Genomic DNA, 26,674 nt, shown 5'->3' with positions numbered 1-26,674 from the left:
TCAAGTACAGTGAAATCTATCAGAAAGTACAGCATAAATAATAATTTGAATAACATTTGGCTTAGGTGTTTCTGCAGAGAAAAAATTAAGAACTGGGACATTATGGATTTTTAACTTATACCTATTTGATTTTTAGTTATCCTTTTAAAAAGATTCTTAGAAAGGAATTATGAATCAAACCACTGATTAATTAATATTTGATTGTTTAATTTCTCAGAAAAGTCTGTCCTTAGTAGCCATGGGGAGAGGACTTCAAAATGAAGAAAGGATAAACATGGCAATTAGAATAAAGTTCAATAAGTTCTAATACATATATATTCTGATACGTTACATAGGTTACATACGTTACAAAATACATATAAGATCTTACTGTTATTTGAAACATGTTAGAAAAAAACAATATGCGAAAATAGCTCTGAGAGCCTTTTTTTCACGTGGCACTTCATTGAATATCTTAGATGTGCTTCCTTTCCCTTCCTTGCTTCATTCATGAAAAAAATTCATCACTGAGAAGAGGTGCGGATTTAAGTAATTCACAGATAAAAACTACAGGAAAGTTAGAAAACACCTAACATCACGGAAATAACTTGTAATATTTTAAGCATCTTTAAAATGAAAACCAGCATTTCTGTTTCACCCTATTGTGTGCAGCTGTAGGACCCAATCCAGAGACATCCCAGTACTCTCACATCAGTTGTAGGACATTTTATTTAAATGAAGTCCTTGACCCACCACAGCCATGTTGCTCTGTCAGTAACCAAGGAGATGAAATTCTTAGAAGATAATTATGTTAGGGTTTCAAGAATTGAAGAAAAGGATGAAGAATTCCTTTATATCAGGAATGAAACTTGTAGTGGTCATCCTATAAGACAATTTTTCAAATGTCTGGCAAAAGATGTGTGAGAGGTGTGCAAATGTCTGCAAATGTCTGGCAAAAGAAGTGTGAGAGGTGTGCAAACGTCCTCCCTCCACACTAAAAGACAATACGGACTGGACCAGACACCATGACATCTTCTGTGTCTTCCATTTGTTCCTTCTACCACAGTTGTATTTTCTAGTGTGATACCACGCACAAACTGTGCCAACAGCAAACCAAGAAAGACAGGCTCTAGTATGTGGTCTCCCCTTCTGATGTGTCCCTTGTCCCTGGATTAGTGGTAATGTCCCATTCTTCATATCCAAATCTCAGTAATATACTCAACCCTTGTTTGTTGTGTGCACTGAGGTCTTTGTGAGGCTCTAACACACCAGTCATGAGGTAATGAATAGGGTAGAGGTTGTAGACCTGACCTCATACACCTGTGACTGTGGTCTGTGAAGCATTAACTTGTATGAATTTTTGTCTAATGACCTGGAAACCCTCGCTGGAAACGCGTTAGAATTTGTATTCTAGGGGTCCTCTATTAAAATGCAAATGACCTGTTAAGAAATCCATTAAATCACTGACTTAGTGTGAATGGACTTTCTGGTAGCATAGAGGAATTGAGATAAAGACAGATGGTATGCAAAAAAGAGTATCCATCCTGATTTTAAGAACAAAGAACAGAGATGAAAATATATTTAACATTGTAGTTGACAAGAAGAGTATATATCTAGTATATGTGAAATCACTCTAGGAGATAATAACTTCTGTAGCTATGGAGTGATTTATACCAGAACGCAGAGCAAGGGAGTGGAAAAAATATAGAAGTCATGGCTTCTAGGTTTTCTTGGACAGAGATTGGGAAATCATATTTTAAAAGGCCATTCTTGGCAACAATGGGCACTCGGACCTAATAAATAGTATGTTTACTAGAAAAATGTTGTCAGAATATTTATCATTAGAGAAAAGTCCAAAGTTTCCATTGGTATACATGTAGCTAAAGATGGTTCAAGGGCAGAATTACATAAAATATTATTCACCACAATAGTGCCATCATGTGGGCTATTCCCTCTTTCACCCCAGGGGGAGAGGGACTATGTAAGAGAAAAAAGGAGTTTCCAGAGCTTCTAAGTAAAATTCCACATATTTTTAAACATAGAAATAGATGACTATCAGTGATGCCATCATTTTACAGAAAGTCTTTAAAATGTGGCAGGAATCCTGGACTACATTTCAACCTCTGTGTATCAGTCATTACATCTATGATTTGGGGCTAATATGTAGCAAAACCACACCTTTCTTAGGTTGAGGTTATCTTGCTAGGATGAAACTAGTTCTGTGATTTCCTTCCCAGATTTCCCAAGTCTTACTGTGTCATCAACCAAATATCCAAAGAGATTGTTGGAGTTTCAACAAAAAACAAACAAAACTCAACTCAAAAATTAACATATAATTCATATTAATCTATGCTATAAATCACTTGAGAGGTCATATGTTATTAAGACATGCAAGCAGCACTTTCAAAAACTTTCCACATGTACATAATTTAAAATAGTAATCAACCAACTTATAACTACAATTGGATAAAGTGTTTAAGAAAATAAACAAATACAACATCCTAATCCTTTAACCACATGTGATGCCCTGCCTTTATGCTGCAAATATTTTTAATAATAGGAAGCTTGAAATGCTTACTAATGTGAAAAGGTGTTCTATACAAGCCATGTTGTAGAGAGAGTATAATAAAACATATAATTGAGAACACTGATAACGAAATGTCAATGACCACCACACCTCTTGAAGACCACAATAATGAATGACCAAATTGCTTTGGTTGGAAAGAACAGGAGAAATTAAGAATTTCATGGAAATGTCACTGCCAAAATAAGACCCAAAAGAAATTACTCATTTGTTCATTGGGTTCAGGGGTTCATCAATCCTTTCCTTTACTTTTGAGTCACCTTGGTTAAGTTTTATTAATGGACAGAGTAGAAAAAATTAATTGTAGGGATTCTTAAGTTTACTTTCTTTTTTTATAATACCAAGTAAACTACTTGAAATACTTATATTATTAGCAAATATATAAATATATAAATATATGAAATAAAAAGATTAGCATTTTAAAAAATGATCTCCCTCTGGTAGGGAAGAGATAGCCATGTTTACTTAATCAAACCATCAACTACATTCTTTTTTAAAGAATGTAGTTCTTTAAAATCTCTATCCTGAAGCATTCCTATCATGTCAGTGACAGAGGCACATTAGTGCCACCTATTTTTGATCCCAAATGGCCATCATCCATCAATTCAAATCCACAAACCATAGAGGTTTGATATTTAAGAATAGCCATCTCCTAACAGGACTGATGTGACAATAAAAATGATGTGAAGAATGGAAAACAAGGAAAACTCAAGAAGATAAAAAATTCTAGGAAATTTTTTCAAATTAGCACGAGACCCTCCCTAAAAGGAAGCTCATTAACACCAAGACTGTATTTTTCACTGAATAACTCTTGAGCTAGAGAATTGGAATCACCCACGGTGTTAAACATGCAGTTAATTGGATCCTCTTGAACAAATTCTCATGTGTCTGGGGTCATAAATCTCCATTTTTATGCATCCTTAGGCACTAAAATTTGACAAAAACTGTCTTAGACCCTCAGACTAAAAGTTTATTTGGAAGTCAGTAAGTACAAATGAGAGCCGTTTATTTTCTTGGGATTCCCAACTCTTTCTAAATCATTTATCAAGCAATGAGTCTGACCTTTGAGATAAATCTGCTGGGGCAGATTTAAGGTAAGACTGATTCCTGCAGAGAATCCAACCTCTGCACACAGGCATACACACACAACTCAAATCTTAGCTCTATCCCTTCCCTTCTGCCCTGCCCCCATTCTCCTTCATTACAACCCATGCTCCTAGTTTAGTAGTCCAGCACCCCCCCCCCACCCCCTACACACCTGGCTTAGCAGGAGGCTTGCTGAGTACAGGACTGCTCATTTACTGCTAGGGTATTAACACTTCAGTTTAGAGCAACCCCAGTTCAGGGGTGCCTCTTGAGAAGGAACACAGGAGGGACAGAGCTGACTGCACTGAGAATTAGGTTCAGACTGGAAGCCACAAGTGCAGAGGAGCAAGAGAAGGAGGAGGAGGAGTGGAGGCAAGAGAATGAAGACGCTCCAGATTCCACCGGTTGCAGCTCCTCTTAAGGATTCCCTGTCCTGCAGAGATGGCCCTGGGGCCAGGGGAGGTCCTGGACCTCAGCTCTTCCTGCAGGACATCCTGGCATCTACAGCACCAGCATGAGGAAGTAAATCAACCCATCCAACACAGTTCTATTGCCACAAATGAGGTCAGAAATGAGATGGAACAGCAGCCTTTCTACAGATCAGGTACTGCACGCTGGGAATAATAACTGTTCATTTATTTCCCTGATTACCATATGTAGGTATGAAATCTTACTGATTTTCAATAAATCACCCTCTGCAACTTAACTTACCTTTCTGGTTTCCTCTATGCATCCATATTCTTGATATATAAATTTTGAGAATTTTTTTTTTTTAATTTCCCCACGGTACAAAAATACTGTTTGGCAAAAAATCAAGGGCTGTTTCTATCATCTCATGCAATTTCTGTCATTAGTTAACATGCAACTATAGGGATCAATTATACACACTATATACAAAATCTTACCCTGCTGAATTGCACCACAGATGCTAGTTCACTCTTACCCCAAATTGCCTTTTTTTACTAAAAAAAGATCAGGTATTTAAATAAAAACTTCAAGCAAGCCTGGGAACAGCAAAGTATTTCATCATTTCTGCAGACTGTAAAAGTGTTCCATTCTCCCTACGTTCATAGGCTTTGTTACATGGGCAGCCTAGGGGAAAGGGAGGGAGGGAGGAAGGATAGAAAGAAGGAAGGCGGGCAGCCAGGCAGGGTGGCAACAATGTCCTTGACATATTGCACTTTAAAAACAGGGGAGCCCCATTCCCCGTTTATCTATACTAAAGCAAGCCAAGCCTCCATGCACTACATCTGGACATTAGGAAAACTTGCATGGGGAAAACTTTTGGGGGGGAATGAAGGTGATTTCTGAGCTGGATTGCAGTTGTATGTGACACTGACATTTCTTTCCCATAATTCTTGCCCACAGGAAACACATCCTTTAAGAAACTGAATGAAATCAAGTTGGACCTTCTCAAAACCTGCAAGCTATCAACTTCCCAGGGAAGCTGACATACCCCCACCATCCAATGCAAGCAGCGAAGCATTCAGGCGACAAGCCCTGGAAGGCAATCCACCTTGAGAGTGCTGTTCCTAAGCCTGAATCCGACGCGGGGAGGGCGCGGTGGGAAATGAGGCAGAGCGCAAAGCCTCAGCTCCAGGAAACCAGACACCCCTTTGGAATCTCCACTGAGCGTTAGAATCCCGATCCCACCCCCTCGCCTACCTCTAGGCTCCAGCAGCATCCGCGAGCGTCCTCCCCTTCGCTCCCTCCGCAGCAGCAGACGCACGAATACCGAGCAGCCCGGAGCTTGGGTCCCGCAGAGCGCTCGTGCCAAGCGCTGGTCTCGATTAGTTACCACGGGAGAAAAAGGGGATTCAATCCAGTTTCCAGGCACCCGCGTCCCCGAAGGTTCCGGCCCCTGCTCAGAGCTCTCATGCAGCTCTTTCTCCCGGCGAGGGGTGACCGAGGGGCCCGGCAGCAGCTCCTCTCTGCTGCTCTGGCTGATCGCTCCAGTTTCCGCCGCCGCCGCCGCCACACCAAGCGCCCCGCTATCCACTCACCGCGCAGCAAGCAGGCCTGGCCGCCACCGCGCGGGGGAGGCGGATGGATGGAACCCAGAGCTTTTTCAGGGAAGGAAGGGAAAACTTTGATGTTGGAACCTCACACGCAAGACTGCGAAGACACCAAAACAAGTTGCAGGTGCCGGGGCGGGGAGGACTCTTTCATCAGCTCTGGGAAAAATCACTCCTCCCCAAAATCCGGGAGAGGAAGCCCCCTGCTCCTTGGGCGATCCCGCGCGCACCTCGTCAGCCCTGGTCCTCGAGTCCGCCGGCAAAGCACAGGGCTGGGGAAGCACCGTGGGTCCTCTCTTGAGGTGCAAATACCCAACACGCCTCCCGCTGGAGAGGCGGCTGCGGACGTGGCGCCAACGGAGTGAACGGGCAGGAGCGCAGACGCGACTCCCTTCAGGCAAAGTAACTGCTACAAAGTGCGCTCCCTCCTGCGCAGGGACCAACACGTTCACGGGCCCGAGCGGACGTCAGCACCAGCTGAGCTCGCGGGGAGAGCGCAGGGGCTGCCAGCCCCGTGGGCTGGAGCGCGCACATGGGCTCGCGCCCGGAGAGTGGCTGTGTTCGGGGAGCACACCGTGCTGGGGGCGCTGCGGACCGACAGCTCTCCGGGCCCGTCGTCACAATCCGTCTTCTACTGTGCGAGCGCTTGCCGAACCGAGCAGAGCCGGAGCTGCGTGCAGGGCGAGATGGCCAGTCTGCGCGCGCGCACCCGGGAGTGGGTCACCGAGGCTCTCCAAACCTGGCTTTCAGGGACATCACTTTCCTCTCACTGGGCTCTGAGTCATCACTCTGACTCATTTTGCAAAGTTAGCTGAGATCCACGGAGATGAAAGGGATTAGATTTCCCAGTCCCGAAATCCCAGTGCAGATAATTTCACATCTCACCCTAACCCTAGAGGCATCCTTCCTATCTCAGAGTTCGATGAATACATGAAGCTCCTGGAAGCGATCCGACGATCCTTACTTCTCCTCAGAGATGGTTTTCATGCCGATTGGGAACCCAAGAGCCCTTCTTTGCACAGGGAAGTGGCATTTCTTAGAGTCATATGTTACTTTACGTGGTATTTTCTAAGGTTTTTGTTATTTCCAGATTGACGAGGAATTAAATTAAAACTCTAATATCATGGGGGAAAAAAGTTTGTGTAAGAAAACTGATTTTGTCCCTAGCTGAGTTTTCCTTTTGCCAGAACATCAACAGTATTTCTAAAAGTATAAAGTAAGATGAAACGGAGATGCAGAAATAATTCAGAAAGCAGGAAACACAGGTCCGCGACCCCTTCCTCAACTCTCAGGACAGGCAGAAATGACGAACGGAGCACACTTGTTAGCGGTCCTGGATCTGTTCTGGGCGCGCGGAAACTCGCTGCGTCCAGCGCAATGTAAAAGGGGTAACAGAACGGGAGCCCCAAGCCCAGGGAAGCCTGGTGGCTGTCAAGGGACCAGAACCCCTGCACCCCCCAGCCTTGGTTCGCTGCACCCTCACCAGGGTGGACTGCCCAGGACCACAGTCACTGGAAGGAAAATGCGCACTCCGCTAGAGAGCAGCTCCATGTTTTTGCTCCACGTCGCGCGGCGGCCCGGCGGCCCTCCCTCTAGCGGCCGAGCGCAGGAAAAGCGCGGGGTGCGTCCGCGCGTGTGCGTGCCGCGTGCGCGCGTGTGCGTGCCGCGCGCGTGCGTGCCCGTGTGCGTGTGCGTGTGGGCGGGTGGATCGGCGCGCAGCTCCGGGACCTCTGCAGCTCCCCTGACCCCGCCTCCTCCCGGCGGGAGCCGTCCCCCTGGGCGCCTCATGCGGCCCTTCTGGAGCCTCCCATTCCTAGCGCTCTGCGCTGCGAGAGTCCAAGCGGACCTTTCGGAGGAGCGCCTGCGTCAAGGTGCTAGAAACTTTGGAAACTAGCAACGGCCACAGTGGGCGTGCTCTTTGTCGTGAATATACCCAGAAAGAGCAGATACCTGGCGAGCGCGGAGGGGAGCAGGATGGCAATGGGCTTTAGGAAAACACCAGTAATAGAGATCAATTAATTTTTTCCTGCAAGCAAACAGGCTTACCCTGAAAATTCCTAAGAAGTTAGGGGACGGAGTCATCTGTCGCGCTAGCACCTACACCCTGTACTCTCGCTAGGTTCCGGGTCTTCCAAACTTAGCGCTCCCTCCAAACGCTTTTGGGATCGGGGAAGGGCTTCGTCACAGAACGGGGAAAACCGACTGTCCCCAACCCCATCTCCACGATCTGTGTTGCTCTCTGAGCGGCCGCGGGTTTCAGGAATTATCACTTATGCCCAGGATAGGCGAGCCTAGCCAGTCTCTGGGTTTCATTCGTGATTCCCGGAGTCAGGGTACCGAACAAGGGGTGAACAGGGACCCAGGTGGGACGCCGGCGCGCCTACGTCTCCGGCATATCCGAGCAACCCGGGAAGGAGCTGGCATCCCGTTCCTGTCCCGAGGCTCGGGGTGCCAGCCGGGCTCGGGGAAGGAAGGCGGCACCTGGACTCTGGAAACAGAGCCTCACAGGCCCCACGGCCGGACTCGGGGTGCCCTCGTCCGAGCGGGCCGGCGCGCACCCGCAAATCTCGCCTCCGGGTGCGAAAGCCCGGCCGCCCTGAGTCGCTGAGCCAGCCGCTGCGAGCGGGGAGAGCCCGACGCCCAGAGCCTCTGCGCGCCGGGTTCCCGCGGAGACCTCCCGGGCAGAAACGAGAGCGGCCGGCACCGGAGGACGGGGCACGGGGCTGAGGCCAGGGCGCCTGGAACCTTCTCCCGCAGACCGAGAGAGGGCGCCGGGCGAGTGGGATCTCCGGAGGGCGCGCCCCGCGAGCGCAGCCACACGGGGTCGGTGCCCCCCCCCCCCCCCCGCCGAGAGAGCGCGCTCCGCAAACACAGCCAAAGGGGGTCGGTGGGGTCCTCTCCCCGCCAGCGCAGCCACACCGGGCACGGGGACCCCGCCCCCAGAGGGCGCGATCCGCAAGAGCCGCCTCAAGGAGTTGGCGGCGACCCCCCGGGAGGGCACCCAGAGAGCGCAGCCACACGGGGTCAGTAGGGTTCCCCCGGGAGGGCGCCCCGCCAGCGCAGCAGAAGGGCCTGCACAGCCGGCGAGCTGGGGTAACTGTGTCCGGGACTCCTCGCCCACCGCACGGGCTGTCTCGCAGGCCTGAGCGTCAGGTGCTGAGCAGAAGTGCCTGCTGAACACAGGAGGCTACAGTGTGCGGTACCCCCTCCCGCACGTCCCTCCGGGAAGGCTAGTCTGTTTCCCAGAGAGTTTGCTGGCTCCTGCTAGTTCCTTTGAATCGGACCTGGATTCCCAGGCACCGGGCCCCAGTAGCAGGAGACCTTAAAAGAATGGCACAAGAGCGCGAGGAATTAACACTTCCTCTTGAACAAGCCCCCAAAGAGCAACTTTCTCTGAAGGTGCTGTCATCAGAGCAGAGCTGGCGTCTGTCTGGTGCGCACGCCTGCACTGCCTTCGTTAGTCTCGTGCTTTGACAAGTCAGACACAGAGGTGTGGTATTCGGTAGACTCACTATTTTTTTCGCTTCCATAAGCTAATAGGTACATTTTATTTATTTTCTGTCCTTAAGTAGTGAAACTATCTTGGTGTGAAACATAGAAAAGTTACATATTAACATTACCTAATTAGATTAAATTGACATGATCATAAACAATATTGAATTTTCACTTATTATAACTTACTTTTGTTAAAATTTAAAAACAAATCATTTCCTTTGATGCAGGAAAAGCTCACCTAGAACATTAAAATAGAAACGCTATCTTTAAAATATTCAGTTAAAAATACATTTATGTATATTGATATTCTTAATGATTAAATTAAAACTTAGTGATCCAGATAAAAAATGCTAAAAATAAATCTCAAAAAGAATACTGGAGAAATGGCAAGGAATATGGACGAAAATGTTTAGGGGAATATTATGTAACTGAAAATATGTGGTTTGATTATATAGATATATTTTTAAAGTTCATAAAATAGTCAACATTCTCTTATTTTTAATTATGGTAAAAATATGTAAAACTCACCATCTTAACCCCATTTTTAGGTATACAGTAGAGTAGTACTAAGTTTATGTACATTACTGTGTACATAAGTAGATCTCCAGAACTTTTCCATCTTGGAAAACCAGAAGTCTATAGGTATGAAGCCACTTCCCTTCTCCCAGCCTCTCTCTGTGTCTCTGTACAAGCACAGAAGGAAAGCCATTTTCGGATGCAGCAGGGAAGGTCATCATCTGCAAGCCTGAAGATGGCTCTCACCACACACCAAGCCCGCTGACCCCTCCATCTTGGGTTTCCCAAGCTCCAGATTCATGTAACACGTTTCTGTTGTTTAAGACACCCAGTCTGTGGTATTTTGTTATGGCAACCTGAGCAGACTAATAAATATGCTAATTCTATTTTAAAACTTTTATTAGGAAACACCATTCTGTTTACCATAGCAGCTGTACCTTTTACATTCCCATCAACAGTGCACAAGTGTTCCAATTTCTTCACATCCTCACCAACCCTTGTTATTTTCTGTTTTATTGTTAATAGCCATTGTATTGGGTGTGAGGTGATAACATTGTTTTGATTTGCATTTCTCTAATGATTGCTGATTTTGAGCATCTTCTCATATACTCGTTGGCCATTTGTATGTCACTTTTGGATAAACGTCTGTTCAAGTCTTTTGCCCATTTTTTAAACTGGCTGTTGGTTTTTTGTTGTTGTTGAGTTGTAAGAGTTCTCTATTTTTCTAGATTAAACCTTATCAGATACATGATTTGCAAAAATGTCTCCCATTCCAGTGGCTTTCTTTTTACTCTGTTGTGTCTTTTGAACAATAATTTTAAGTTTGACGTGTTTATCTTCATATTAAACTATATCTTGTCTCAGTGATAGCTTTCATATTTTGGATATTCACATGTAACCACTGAAACTCTCCTTAATATATGAATTTCACCAATAAGTTGTGAGTTCTTTCTACTCCATATTAATATGAAAATTATTGCCTTACTTTCTTCTATATTTCAAAACATTATTTTGTTGTGGCTTAGTTTAGTTACTACTGAGCTGTTGATGTTAATGATCTCATAATTTTTTCAAATGTTTGGAAGTTTAATATACTCCACATATTAGAGAAAAGTAATATATTTGTATAATGAGAGAGCTAATTGTGCTCTCTTACAAATAAATAAAATCTTTAAAAAAATTGAAGGTGCAATATTAATCTCTGTAAACATATCTTACAGAAGCTGAGTTTCAAATACATAACTGAGGATAAGTTTGGTCAAGTGTTAAATTTTAAATTGAAAGAACTGTTATTTCCTTTCTCTTTTCCTTTTGCTTTAAAGTATTGTCCTTTAGAATTCAATGAGAGCACATCATTAGAAATCAGACACAATACATGTGTTCACAGGTAAAGTCAGAACAATGTATTTCTCGGGCTCTTAAGATATGTATTTCTTATAAAACTCATCTCTTACAGGGACGCCTGGGTGGCTCAGTTGGTTAAGCAGCTGCCTTCGGCTCAGGTCATGATCCCAGCGTCCTGGGATCGAGTCCCACATCGGGCTACTTGCTCCGCAGGGAGCCTGCTTCTCCCTCTGACTCTGCCTTCCACTCTGTCTGCCTGTGCTCGCTCTCACTCTCTCTCTCTCTTACAAATAAATAAATAAAATCTTTAAAAAAAAAAAAAACAAACAAACTCATCTCTTACAATAATTTTTTAAAATTGTTTCAACAAAACAAATGCGTTCTTGAATATTTGAGCAGCTTGTGTTTTTTTCTTTTTCCTGCCACCTTCAGTGACTGTCACAGAAAACAGATGCCAATAGCATCTGGTGCCATGACAGATGCCAAGATGGCGTCGGCATCCTCGAGATGTCCACAGGGTCTGTGTGGACAGTGATTAGCATTCCTGCTACTCACAATGCAGTAACAGAACTACTGTTAAATAATCTCATGTTGTCGTGACTATCAATTTTGTCTACAGTACTAAACTGCAAAAACGATTTTAATGACATAATTCTTCAAATTATATTGAAGCATTTTCCAAATACCTTTACACTATTTATAACTAATTAGAAGATTATAAAAATTCAGGAGGGAATTGATAAAAACATGTATACTCTATGGATGTTTTTCTTTTTTTTTTTTTTTCTTTCCTTTTTTTTTTTTTTGGTATTTTTTTTAAAAGATTTTATTTATGTATTCGACAGACAGAGATCACAAGTAGGCAGAGAGGCAGGCAGAGAGAGAGGAGGAAGCAGGTTCCCTGCAGAGCAGAGAGCCTGATGTGGGGCTTGATCCCAGGACCCTGGGATCACGATCTGAGCTGAAGGCAGAGGATTCAACCCACTGAGCCACCCAGGTCCCCGGTTTTTTTGTTTGTTTGTTTTTTGTCTTTTGGTGTTTTCCTTTTTTGGTATTTTTAATAACTGCAACAAAAGAGAGCAAACCTGCAGCTTCTGGAACAACCACTTGTTGGAGCTGGTCTTTTATCTCTGCTCAAACTTGACCTTGGCCCCTCATTGGGCCTTGCATTTTGGTGCAAGCTCTCTAGACATGTTTGTTGACCACAGTTTTGTCCAAGGGGATACCCAGAGAGTACTTTTTGGGCATGAGGGGATTGTAGTTAAAAAGTTTCACAAAAGACTTGATCTTTGACCTCTTGGCGATTTTCTTCTTGCCCATGGCAGCCGTCACTTTGGGCGTATAGTGGCTAATTTCAGCCACCAGAACATAACAGTAGGACAGTCTGAGGTGGTATCATCAACGCTCTTCACGTGACTGCTGTGGGCTTGGAGTAGCATCTGGCCAGAAACCACCCTCCCAGGTTTCATGAGCTCACCCATCCCCATACTAGCCGCTCCAGCCTCCAGCAGAAAGTTAAGGATATTTTCCTTGTGTCTTCGTCCTTGAGTGATGTTCATTATCAATAATAGTAGAACTAACATATATTGAGTATTTCTTATTTGTTAAGTTCTATATTTAACATTCACATTTATTTCCTTGTTACTTTCTGACAGCAAACAGGCAATTTTACAGATGAGGAAATAGAAGATTTTAAAGATACAATCTGGTAGACAAATTCTAAGAGATGCAGCCAAGATGCAATCCAAGACTGAAGTCAGGATATGACTGGTAAATAGAATAATCACGCCCCAAAGATGTCTGCTTCCTCATCCCTGGGACCTCTGTATATGTGAGATGACATGGCAAAAGGGATTATCAGTGGAATGAAGGCTACCAATCAGTTGACCTTAAAATAGGGAGATTATCCTGGACTATTGGGGTGATCCTGAAAAGAAAGAAGCAGAAGAGTGGTGCTATGTGGGAAGGACCCAACCTTCTCCTGATGGCTTTGAAGGTGGAAGATGAGGGCACACTCCAAGGACTGATTTGGTCTAGAAGCTGGAATAGGCAAGGAAAGAGAGTCTCTTGGAGACCCTCCAGAAATGTGCTCTGTCACACTTAATTTTAGCCCAATGAGATCCACGTCAGATTTTTGGTCTGTAGAATATAAGATTAGAAAAAAATGTGTGGGGCTCAGTTGGTGAAGCATTTGACTCTTTTTCAGCTGTGGTCATGATCTCAGGGTCAGGATGTCAAGCCAGGTGTTGGGCTCCATGTGGAGCTGGGAGTCAGCTTCAGATCCTCTCTTTGCCTCTCCCCCTGTTCCCCCCCCCCTTAAAAACTAGTGTGTCCTGTCCAGCCAAGGAGTTTGTGGTGAATTATCACAGCAGGAACAGGAATGTACTGAACCAATCCTGGTCTTTCTGCCTCAGTACCCTCACTGTTAACACCTACAAGTTTCAGCCAATGGCCATCATTTTGGTGAGAAGAGGGTTATCTGTAAGGGTAAAGTAAGACATTTTTTGGAGATAAAAGAGAAGAATAAGGGGGAGGTTTGACATTGATTCCATTTCTCGTACACTAACAAATGCATATACATTTTGTGGAGAATAGAGATCAACAGTATACTTGTACATAACCTTTGTAGTCACTTCACACAAAAAATCACTTTATATAAAATCAAATGGGTTATTCAGTCCTTTATCTAGTTAATTATAAAATTGTCTTGCTATAAAACAATACATATCTTTTTATTATGTTCAGTAAGTCAACAATTCATCTGTTGCATGTAACACCCAATGCTCATCACAACACATGCCCTTCTTAATATATCCTTCACCCTGTTACCCCATCTTTTCACTCCCTCCCCTCTGAAGCCTTCAGTTTGTTTCTTAGAGTCCACAGTCTCTTATGGTCCATCTCCCCTTTGATTCCTCTCCCTTCATTTTTCCCTTCCTTCTCCTAATGTCCTTCATGCTGTTCCTTATGTTCCAAAAGTAAGTGAAAACATATGATAACTAACTTTTTCTGTTTGACTTACTTCACTCAGCATAATCTCCTCCAGTCCCATCCAGGTCCATGCAAACGGTGGGTATTCATCCTTTCTGATGGCTGAGTAATACTACATTGTCTACATGGACCACATCTTCTTTATCCATTCATTTAAGCACAAAACCTAGTAAGCAAAAGAAACTTTCAAAGCCAGGGAGAGATCAAGGGGAGATAAAAACTCAAAATTAAGGAATTTGTGGTGAAGGTAGAAAGTAAAGTACATAAATCATTAAAAAGAAAAATAATCACAGATTTTAAAAGGGGGAGGGCTTCCTATGTTTCTTATATATAGGGACAATAAAATGTTAAAATAAAGAAACAAGTTGTATTCTGATCAGGACATAGAAAATTTGAGACCACTGCAAAGAGGGAAAAGGTAGATGGGCTGCCAATTCATAGTTTTGGGCCATAAGAATTAACAAACCAAAAGCACAGAGAGAGAAAAAATTAAAATTATGTCCAAAACATTAAGGAACAATATCACAATGTAAAACAAAATTCTAATTATCAGAAGGAATAAAGATAGTGGGTAGGCCGAAGACGTATGAGATAATGTGTATGAATTTTCCAAGAATGATGAAGTTCAGCAATCTCCAAGTAGCATAAACACAGAGAAAAGCACCCTGAGATATATCACAGTCAAACTGCTGACAAAGATAGGGGAAAATAGCAGTAACAGAAGTCCTGGTGCACGGCTGGTGGGAAGGTAAACCTGTGCAGCCACAGGGGAGAACCATATGGAGGTTCTGCAAAAAAATTAAAAAAAGAACTACCTTATGATCCAGTAATTTCACTACTGGGTATTTACCCAAAGAAAATGAAAACACTAGTTCAAAAAGATACATGCACCCCTGTGTTACTGCAGCATTATGTACAGTAGATCTTAAAATATTTATTGATACATTCTGCATCCCTGCCCTCATTCATCCCCCACTCTTATTGCAACAAAGGAAAGATACTTCATAACCACCTGTGCAGGCACAAAATCTGTGAAGAGGAAGAGACTAGAAATGCAATTTGCTCAGTGTAGTGAGCTATCTTGCCACATTGTAACATTTTCAATATTTAAAGACCTGCAACAAAAATGAGTAAGATAAATAGAAGTGTTGTGATTTAAGTGTAAATTAAGCTCTCAGAAGTTTTAAAATATAGGCTTTGTATGTAATTAATGAAGCAATGAGAGTGTAAATATTATGTAGTAATTAGATTCGTCAGTGGTAAAAATGAGGTAACTTGTGATTTATTTTCCTATGTCAGGAACAAATTTTAAAACAAATATAATAAACAGCAATTACTGCTTTGTGATTATAAATAAAGTCATATATTTAAGATCTGAAGCCTCACTTAACCATTCCTAAAAAGCCGTTTCAAACCTTGAGTCTCTCAGGAGTACTTTAGTCTGAATTATTACAACTTTGTAGTTTAAGACCATTTCCCACTGATCTCAGGTTTAAGGTTTCCTAGAACCATATTTTCAGGGGCAACCACTTTCATGTCTTGTAACATTCAAGTGTGGACAAGTTACTTACTAACTGATAAGTTTATAAAATACAATTTTGACAAAACAAGTCATATTATGATTATGTGGCTTAAAAAAGGTGAATTCCTTTTAATATTATAATAAATCAATCAAATAGCTTACCATCAAATCAAAATAAAAAGTACACTTTGTGTGTTTTCAAGTGAATGATCTGTTGTTAATTAAAAGAAAAATGATGATTCTGCCTTTCCATTAGAAGCTGGGGATTTTCAGCTTTTCTTCTTGTTCTATTGGGAACTGAATATGAACAAATTAACACTAACAAACATGCAGAGCCTTAGATCTGTTTCCTCTGCCTATTACCTCCATGTCATTCACAACTGCTCCCTCCACCCATGCTGTTCTCAAATCACACTCAGCCTCTAATGTGGGGTCTCTAAAATACTCTCCATCACCCGTGCTCCCCATCTTCTCTGCCAGGACGACCACCCTCCTTCTTGCATCTGATGGCTTACGGGCATCCTCTGAGTGGGCATGGCTGCTATGTCCAGGACTTTCCTTCCAGCACTTTCTACCCACTCCTATGTGAGTTTACAGCAACTGGTATATGAGCATGTGTAACCAAGTGCAAAGTGAGATCTGTGGCGGGACCATGAAGATGAGAAGGGTGAGCGCAGGACTGAGTGTTAGGGTCTGGTTTACAATACCAGGTGTATCTCAATTTTCCAGCATAACGTACATGCTAGGTATCAAATGTATATTTATAGAGTGCAGGGATAAATCTCAATCTGTAGCATTCAATCTGCGGACCTTTGGTTTGCTTCTCATAAATCGGCTTCCCTATTTTGTATCACAGTTCTCTCATAGACTTTGTAAAATTTTCCTTGCTCTCCTTTCTTAGTTTTCTTAGGTGTTCTTAGCTCCTTAATATTTGAGAGAACCTGAGGAGACCCATGAATCTTACTCTTAGAAAATGCATATACCCAATACTTGTATACACCTTTTTTTGCAAAATGTATGGAAATGATGAGGTTCTGGCATTAATCATTCTGGATGGATAATAGCCTCAGTTCTTGTCTTGTCATCAATCACCTGCAAAGAGTCATCTGATCACACTAAAATATATATAATTTAGGAATCAAAACGAGGTGAGCATAGAGTAAAGGATTGGCAGGAACATGGAAAGACATAATAAGCATTTGGTGATGTGATTAAAGAATAGTGTAAAATTTGGTCACAAAATTGTAATATTCAAAAGATAATCCATTTACTCAATTATGAAAGAGGTTCTTCCTGCTCAAATTAGTAAACACGGAGCTCTTTGCGATGACCAGCGCCCATGCTTCTGTTAAATATACAACAAAACATTGGGTCTCAAAAGCAGTTGTGTTCATGATCTATTGCTGTACAACCAATCGCCCCCAAGCTGGAGTGGCTTTAAAACAGCCACCATAGAACCAAAGGCTGATCATCCCAGAAGTCCGGGGACCCCTCCTGCTGCACCGCCTCAAGTGAGTGGAAGTTCCCTCACTCTTTCCAGGACCAGCCTTTTGCTGTATTCAAGCCCAGCCAACTACATAGGACCTGCCCATGTGAGGGAAAATGAACAGTTGTGAGAAATATGCATGCCATATTTATAAATGAGTATATATTATATTTTAACAAGTTTATTTTATAGTAAGCTTAGCTTATATCATTATGTTTCATATTTTAATAAACTGTAAACTCTTTTCAATGGAAATAAAGATTTTCATTAAAAAGCACAAAGGAGAGGCAGCTAGGTGCCTCAGTTGGTTAAGCTTCTGACTCTTGGTTTCAGCTCCAATCATTATCTCAGCGTCAGGTCATGGTCTCAGGGTCATGAGACTGAGCTCTATGTCAGATTCTATGCTCAGTGTGTCAGAGTCTGCTTGAGATTCTCTCTATCCCTCTGCCCCTCCCCCTGCTTGTGTGTTTGCTCTCAAATAAATACATAAATCCTTCAACACACACAGATACACACACAAAAGAAAAATGACTACCACTGTATGACTACCATGTTTTGCATTTCATTTGAGGTTCAGGGTTAGAGACACTTTGATGAAGAAAAAACTAGAACAAAACAAACTTTGCCTTTCCTGACTTTAACACTGGGGAACACATTAGATTATGTTTAGAGAGGAAGTGTGGTCAGTCTCCCCTGCCATTAAAATTCTGTATTGGGGATACAAATGACAAGCAAAGGGGAAAAATGTTATAAATATTCTGGAGAAAAGATTGTAGAGAAATCACCTGGATTATACCAAACAAGAAGGACAATCCAGGAGAGGGAATAAGCAGCGATGATCTCTTAAGAGATGAAAATCAATAATAGCTGTCCTTGAATTTAGGGCTTAAAACATGAAGTGGGGAAGTAAAAGTCTGAAGTACACTCTTCAGTCTTCTAGAACGCATTTGATCAGTTATATGAAGTAAAAAAGCTGGCTCTCAATACGTTATCAGTGACTGAAGTTTTGCCAGATAGCAGTGAAGGAACATGGTAGAGTATCTGAAAGGTGAAGATAACTCTATCAACCTGCTATCCACCTGGATTTATAGGCTTAGATCTTCGCAAGACAAAGAACTTTCCAGGAGTGGAGGGCTCCACTGGGTCAGACAGGGGTTGCAGTCCAGGACACCAATGCATTCTGCCTCTTCACCTGCCCTCTCTGACTTTTCTGTGCACCTTCCAGGGTCGCATCCAGAAGAAGGCCCTGCTAGCTCTCTTTCGGGGACTAGGAGGTAGGCAGAGTTCTTCCATTTCCAAATAATCCCTCTTCTCAGTGCTTACTTCGAAACCCTGCTGAAAGTTTACCAAATTACTCCAATATACCTCTGAAGGGGTTCAGAAGAAGCCCCCCCATAAAAGATGTCACTCTGGCATTTGGATTATTCTGAGCTGAAGGCAATCACAGCCCAGCAGACTCTCCCTTCACCGCCTACAAGAATTTAGACAAGGGGGGCCTATACCACAAAGATGCTATGCCAGAGATAATTTCTGTATCAGAAAGGTTTAAGGCCTGGCCATATCTATCATCCATCCATCTATCTATCTATCTATCTATCTATCTATCTATCTATCATCTATCTATCTATACATACTTGATCTTTTCATCTTTCCATGACTTGCCTTCCACTCTTCGAAGCCTCTATCTTTTTCCTTAGCTCAAGCCCATCAACTCAACTGCCCGATTGTCTGTGAGCCTCGTGTCCTTATGGGGCTCTCACGTGTCAGTAATCAGATTTGTTTTCCTCCTCTTACTCTGTTTTATGTCAATTCAGTTATTAGGCCAGCCAAAGGACCTAGAAGGAAAGAAGAGAACAATTCTCCACCCCTACACATGTATAACTATGTCTTCTAAATTTCTTTAGCTCTGGTTTGAAATCACAAACAGAATATTCAGAGATAGAAATTCTCTTCTGCTTTCATGAATTCATTTAAACTACTAACATTTGTTTGAAACTGAGCTTTGTTCTTTCAAATAACAGTTCTCACAAGCACTCAGGGAATGGATCATTCAGTCAGGGGAAGAGTTGAAATATGAGTCTTTTGCAATGTAACTTGATAACTCTGATGAGACATAGACCTGTATAGACAAATAACATTCCTCAAGCATCGACTACATACTTAACATTGTGTTTGCTGTTGAGGTTGCTAAATTAATAGATAAATAATCACTTTGTGAAGATTCCCAAGTCTCTTGTTAGAGAGAGGAATAACAATACATCAAATATTTTAAGATTTTACAGAATATAATTATATACTATGTTGTTACGGGAGTTCAGAAGGAGAAAATTAATAACAAATACTCTTTTCTTATATGCCATAGATCTTGAGCTTCAAATGAAAATAAAAATATTACATAATATACCTATAAACCTCTATGTCAGTGGTAACCTGCGCCTTTTACCATCAGACATATCTCAGGTAATCTGTGTTTTTCTGGTACCAGGAGCAGACAGCCCCAACTGCACTACCACACTGCTTTTACCACTGGCTTTAGCTTAATATTTTTCCAAGTCTAAAGCCTTTATTGGGTCCAAATCTAATGTTCTCAGTTAGTACAATAGGAAATTTCTGCCCTAAGGCCTCAGGAGAAAATATATAATTCTACTTATTTATTTTAAAAATAAATAAATATATATTTATTTTTATATATAATATAAAAATAAATGCCTCAAAGTCTAAAACTTCCACATATGTCTATATATATATCCATGGGGAGAAATATTGTATAATCACCTTATTAAGATGCTTTATTTTTCAGATTCTTATAATGTTTAAAACTAAAGTTAATTAAAAACAAATAAGGAAAAGGTAATAATTATTATACATTTCATAAAGTCATATGCAAAATTTGTGATTAAAATGCAAATAATCCACATTGTGAACTCCAGGATCAAACTCAGTATTTTTTGCCAAATCTGAAACTTTTTTATTTTTCTCTTGTCTCTGAGCCATCCATATGGCGAGGGATCAAGGAAAGGAAAATTCAGTGGAAGGAAGTCGGTTAAGAATGTAAAGTGCAGGGGCACCTGGGTGGCTCAGTGGGTTAAAGCCTTTGCCTTTAGCTCAGGTCATGATCCCAGGGTCCTGGGATCGAGCCCCACATCGGGCTTTCTGCCCAGCAGGGAGCCTGCTTCCTTTCCTCTCTCTCAGCCTGTCTCTCAGCCGACTTGTGATCTCTGTCTGTCAAATAAATAAATAAAATATTAAAAAAAAAAAAAGAAGAATGTAAAGTCCAGGTGCACCTTGAAGCTTAGGTTATGGTTCTGATGAGCCGTCAGGAAAGACCCTGTTCTCAAACACAGAAAGACGTCCTCATGCCCCACAGGCAGATTAAAACAAACACATGAACAAAAGCTGAGGTCAGCAAAACTGACATCCCTTGATCACAGGTCCTTTGTATAGTTCCATGAGTCCCTAGTTGTCTTCTCAAAGATTACTGTGAATCAATCCATGAACACTTTCTGGAAACCATCAATGTCAATATTTTTCCTTCTCTGATGAAATACAAGAAGGTGGGAAGAAGTACAATGAGATTTTTCTGAGTGTGCAATCACTCTATGACATTCGATATAATTTTGTACTTTTTAATTCTTAGGAACATATATAGATACATAGGCATATGCCAACAAATTCAAGTTTTCAAACTAGATTATTGACTAACTAAATGTGAGTTTTGTGTATATTCTTGCTTGAAAAGAAAACATGAGAACTAAGAAAATGTAGAAAATGTATAGTTTTCTATACCTACAATTGTGTTGAAAATGAAACAAAGAAAAAAGAGCACTAGAATTAAATGTTGGCCAGCACACGGAACAACCAGAACTCTCAGACATGAATGATGTGAATATGAATTGATTTGGCTCCTTTCAAAAACTGATAAGTCCTACAAACTGTAGCTGAATATAGCCGAACATACACACTCTACAAACAGAACATCTCTTCCACCTCTAAGTCAGCTCGGCAGACAGGCATACATGTGTTCAACAGTAACAATAAAGCCACCTAAAACCTTATACCAACTGCACCTGTAGTATCTTCTCAAGGGAAACAACCTGTGTTCATCAGGAGCATAACTAACCTGTATTGTACTCATACCACAGAACTCAATGCCACAACAGAAAAGATTGAAGGCATAATGATGCACAAAGTGTGATGCAATTCCACAAATGCAATGTTGAGAGAAATAACTTGATTGCATTTGTATAACTTCAAAATGGGACAAAAGTCTGCAGTAGGAACAGAAGTCCAAAGGGCAGCTATGTTTGCAGGGAGGCAGCACCTTGAGTGTAAAGGGATTCCCACCTCTCACTTGGGAGTCAGAGTGAGTTTCAGAAAAATGTATTCAGATGTACCCATTTGTACCCAAATGTATCAAAAAATATATCTAAATCCAAATTATAAACTGTGCACATTCTGTTTTTAATGTAATTCTACAAGCTGAACATGAAGTGTCAGATTTTCTAAGATATTTGTTAGAGGAATGTCAGATTTGAAATGCACCATTTTTTAAAAAAAATTGTTTTTAGCCAGTCAATGTGAACAGCTAGGTCCATTACCTGATTAATATGCTAACTGTAGATGCCACATTCTCCCGAAGTTTCTGGTTTTGATAAATCAAGGCTACATAGATTACCCTGAAAAAGTAGTTCAGTCTGTATCAGTTCTACAGAATAAGCAAATCTGGACAAGAAACCCAATCAGAGTGAGACTGTGCTTTGTTATCAGCCTTCACCTCTGGTCTCTGTCACCAAGATATACTTTAGCACAGATCGATGCGGGGGAAAAGGCACATGCCAAGGGCTTGTCCTGCACGCTGCGTTTACACAGCGGTTTTACACAAATGAGTGTTTCTCATTATATTGCTACTTTCACTTTCTGTGTAAAGAATTTCTTGTATGAATAAGAGATAAATTTCAACCCAAATTAGCTCTTCCTTGCCTTTAGTTCTTCTGCTGTACCTACTTGAAGGGAAAAACAAATGTCATAAAAACTTATTTTTCAAAATGTTAAGCACTCGACAGCTTTACACTTCTTTCATAAATTTAATCCATTAATTTGTCAAACATATTGCAATTCTGTGTTTATTAATGCAATTCCTAAAATATACATAATAAAATATATTATGTGTGTGTGTGTGTACATATGCAAAATATGTGCACATTTACTGGAGCAGCACTACTGGATTCAAGCTAACAAGCCAACAAGCTTCTCTAGTACTAAATGTAAGACAGCTCTGCAATGCTGAATTCTCACAGGTATGTGTCTTCACTTGAGTAATGCAGCTCTCCCTTGCTGGGAAGCCTTCCTCCTTGGCTGGGGTGGGGGTCCATTATAGCTGCACCCCCATAGGCACGTCCCTGCTCTTGGCCAGGCCTGCCCTTCTGGGAGAATCTGAGCTCCATTATTTCCTGGCTTTCAACAGACAGTTTACTGTCTCTCTCTTCCCCTCAGAACATCTAAAATACCATTGCCATGGGTGGGTTTTTGTTTTTTGTTTCTGTTTTTTGTTTTGTTTTGTTTTGCTTTTGTCTTTTCAAAGAAAAGAAAAAAGGAACTCTTCAATCTGTTTATGTTTTTAGGCCAGAAAAATTAGCTCTTCATCAGGGACGAACAAATGGATCTGGTTCAATATATGCAGTGGTGGGGGTGGGGGGAATATTAAGGAAGGTTATGCCAGCTGACATTTTTGTAAGGTACATAGCTGAAGATGGCTTGTACACTTCAGGCATTCACAGTTGTTCATGAGCACCTTTGCAATTCATGTTCAATGCTCAATGAAAAGTTCAATGCTAGACTGTGAGGAGATGAGAACATATGTTTTGATAAGTAAAAAAAATTCAAAATATATTCTCCATATTTTTAGATGCCTAGTGACCTGTCTGAGATCAGGTACTCAGAATGTTTTGTTTGTGCATCCATCTGAGATTTAGCAAGATATGCTTGACTTTTTTTCCTTTTTTTTTAAAATTTATTTATTTGACAGACAGAGATCACAAGTAAGTAGAGAGGCAGGCAGAGAGAGAGAGGAGGAAGAAGGCTCCCTGCTGAGCAGAGAGCCCGATGGGGGCTCGATCCCAGGACTCTGGGATCATGACCTGAGCTGAAGGCAGAGGTTTTGACCCACTGAGCCACCCAGGTGCCCCAACTTTTTTCCTTTTTAACACATATTCATACACACAAAAAATGTATCTGGGGAAATGAGTGAATCACTACTCTCTAGCTGCCATTCACAGGTACAACCTGGAGCAAAGTTGATTCGTTGTGCGTTTTAAAAAACCATTTATTGGGACATTTGAGTGGCTTAGTGAGTTGAGCATCCCACTCTTCACTTCAGCTCGGGTCATGATCTCAGGGTCGTGGCACGGAGCCCCATGTGGGGCTCTGCACTGAGCGTGGAGTCTCCTTGACATTCTCTCCCTCTCCCTCTGCCCCTTCCCATGATTGCACTCTCTGGTGCACTCTCTCAAATAAATAAATAAATCTTTAAAAAATAAAGACAAGGGGCACCTGGGTGGCTCAGTGGGTTAAAGCCTCTGCCTTCAGCTCGGGTCATAATCCCAGGGTCCTGGGATCGAGTCCCGCATCGGGCTCTCTGCTCCGCAGGGAGCCTGCTTCCTCCTCTCTCTCTGCCTGCCTTTCTGCATACTTGTGATTTCTCTCTCTCTGTCAAATAAATAATAAAATAAAAAATAAAAAATAAAGATAAAAATTCATTATATTATTACAGAAATACATTTTCTAAAAGATTGTATTTATTTATTTGAAAGAGAGAGAAAGAGTGTGCATAAGCAAGGGGAACAGGAGAGGGAGAAGCAGACTCCCACCAAGCAGGGAGCTTGATGAAAGACTTGATCCCAGGACCCTGAGATCATGACCTGAGCGGAAGGCAGATGTTTAACCAACTGAGCCACACAGGTGCCCCTATACAAATACATTCTAATGCAGTAATTCACCAAGATAAATATTCATCTGAGTTTTTGACTTGGAGAGTAATTTTAGTTTCCCTCTACTGATTCATATTTTATATAATAGGTAAGGTGTTTTTTTTTTCTCTCATTTTAGATTTATTAACATGCTTTGCTTTGCTTGGTTTTATGTATGGAAAGTAATTGAAACTTATAAATTGAGTAAATATAAGCACGTTGACTCATGTTAATTATTAAACTTTTAATTTTTATTTAATTGTAGATTCACATGCAGTTCTAAGAACTAATGCTAAGAGATCTCTGGTACCCTTTATCCAGTTTCCCCCAATAAAACCAAGATAAGAATCAAGTTAGGGGAAAGTTCCATCTCCACAAGGACCCTGCATATTGTCCTTCCCTCATTCTTCTCACTCCTGACAACTAACCTGCTCTGCATTTCTGTAATTTTGTCATTTCAAGAATGTTGTAGAACTAGACCCAGATTGCTCCGTGTGTCAATGGACTCCCTCTCAGGAAACTACACTTCACTCAGTCATTGATTGATTACAATCTGGGTTGTGTCCATTTTAGCTATTATGACTAAAGCTGTTAGAACATTTATGTACAAGTCTTTGTATCAACATTAGTTTTTAAGTTTCAGAGAGAAAAGATCAAGAGTGCTGGGTTCTATGGCAGTTCCCCTGTCTTCCAGAGTGGTTGTGACATTTTATATTCCCACCCTCGATGTATGTGCCCTTACCAACATGTGGTATTGTCACAGATTTTTAGTTCAGCCATTCCGAGAGCTGTGTAGTGATATTTCACCTTTTTTTTTTTTTAAGATTTTATTTATTTATTTGACAGAGAGAGATCACAAGCAGGCAGAGAGGCAGGCAGAGAGAGAGGAGGAAGCAGGCTCCCTGCTGAGCAGAGAGCCGGATGCGGGCCTCGATCCCAGGACCCTGAGATCATGACCTGAGCCGAAGGCAGCGGCTTAACCCATTGAGCCACCCAGGCGCCCTATTTCACTGTTCTTAATCTGCATTCCCCTGACGGCTACTATCACTGGACATGTTTTCATCTGCCTGTATGCCATCTGTACATCCTTTTTGGTGTAATGTCCCATCATGGTTTTTGAACATACTATAACTGGACAATTAGTTTTCTACTGTTAAGTTTTTGGAAATTTTATATATTGTTGGTTTCAATTCTTTGTCATATATGTTGTTTGCAAATTTTCCCCCAGTCTGTCCTTCTAACCTCACAGCTTTAGCAGAGGAGCTTGCAGAACATTTACTATTTTTGATGAAGTCAAAATTAATCAAGTATTTTTTCCGAGGGTTCATGCTTTTGCCGGCAAGATGAGGAATTGTTTGCTAAGCTCTAAACCCCAAAGACATTATCTTATATATTTTTTTATAATACACTTACTTTATTACATTTTACCTGTAAGTCCTTATTTCATTTTAAGTTACTTCACGTGCAAGGTCTAAGCCTTAATTTCTATCTTTTTGCTAATGCCACAAAGCCTTGGTGACAGTAGCTATGCAGTAATTCTTAACATTAAGTAGACTAGTGACCCTTGTCCTGTCTATTTTGGGGTGTTTGGGCTATTCTAGTTCCACTCCCTTCCTTGCCTTATAAAATGCTTTACCTTTGTTAAGTTTTAATTCTAGTTCCTTTGCCTTTCTCTTTCTATATCTGCAACAAATCTCACTGGGATTTAGACAGGAATTGCAGGAAACATGTATAATTAAGGGAGAACTGACACAGCCACTATTTGAACATTGTAATCTATGAACCTTTTTGTCTCTCCAAATTCTTAAATTGTAAAATCTATGATTTCTTTTATGAGAGCTTTGTAGCTTCTAGCACACTGGTCTCATAAATATTTTGTTAAGTATAAGCCTAAGTATTTTGTTTACATGAATGATTATACATGGAATCATATTTTTAAGTTTGGTTCCCATACATTAATTGCTGAGACAAAAATGCACTTTTTTAAAAGATTTGATTTATTTACTTTTTGAGAGAGAGAGAGAGAGTGTGTGTGTGAGCGAGCCCATTAGGGCTGGGAGAGGCAAAGGGAGAAGCAGGCCCCCCACTGAACAGGGAGCCCAAGATGGGGCTTGCTTCCAACACCCGAAATCATGACCTGAGCCAAAAGCAGACACCTAATCTGAGCCACCCAGGTACCTCTACAATAGACTTTTATATGTTTATTTTGTATTCTTGACTCCACTAAACTCACCTACAAATTCTACAAAATTTTTGTAGGTTTCCTTGGGATTTTTTAAAATTTTTTTTATTTACTTGACAGACAGAGAGAGATCACAACAGGCAGAGAAGGGGGAGAAAGCAGGCCTCCTGCCGAGCAGGGAGTCCGATGCGGGGCTGGATCCCAGGACCCCGAGATCATGACCTGAGCCGAAGGCAGACGCCTAGCCATCTGAGCCACCCAGGTGCCCCTCCTTGGGATTTTCTATGGAGCAATCATTTTATCTCCTAATAGAAAGTTTTATTTCTGGGGAGCCTGGGTGGCTCAGTCGGTTGAGCACCTGCTTTCACCACAGGTCATGATCTCAGAGTCCTGGGATAGAGTCCTGCTTGAGGCTCCCTGCTCAGATGGGAGTCTTCTCCTCCCTCTGTCCCTCCTCACCTCATGCCGTTTCATCTGTACACCTTTTATTTCCTGCCTTCCTACACATC

The sequence above is a fragment of the Mustela lutreola genome, chromosome 4, assembly GCF_030435805.1.
Source record: "Mustela lutreola isolate mMusLut2 chromosome 4, mMusLut2.pri, whole genome shotgun sequence".
Lineage (NCBI taxonomy): Eukaryota > Metazoa > Chordata > Mammalia > Carnivora > Mustelidae > Mustela > Mustela lutreola.
The sequence above is the reverse complement of the archived record's forward strand: the minus strand, read 5'-3'. Positions refer to the sequence as shown.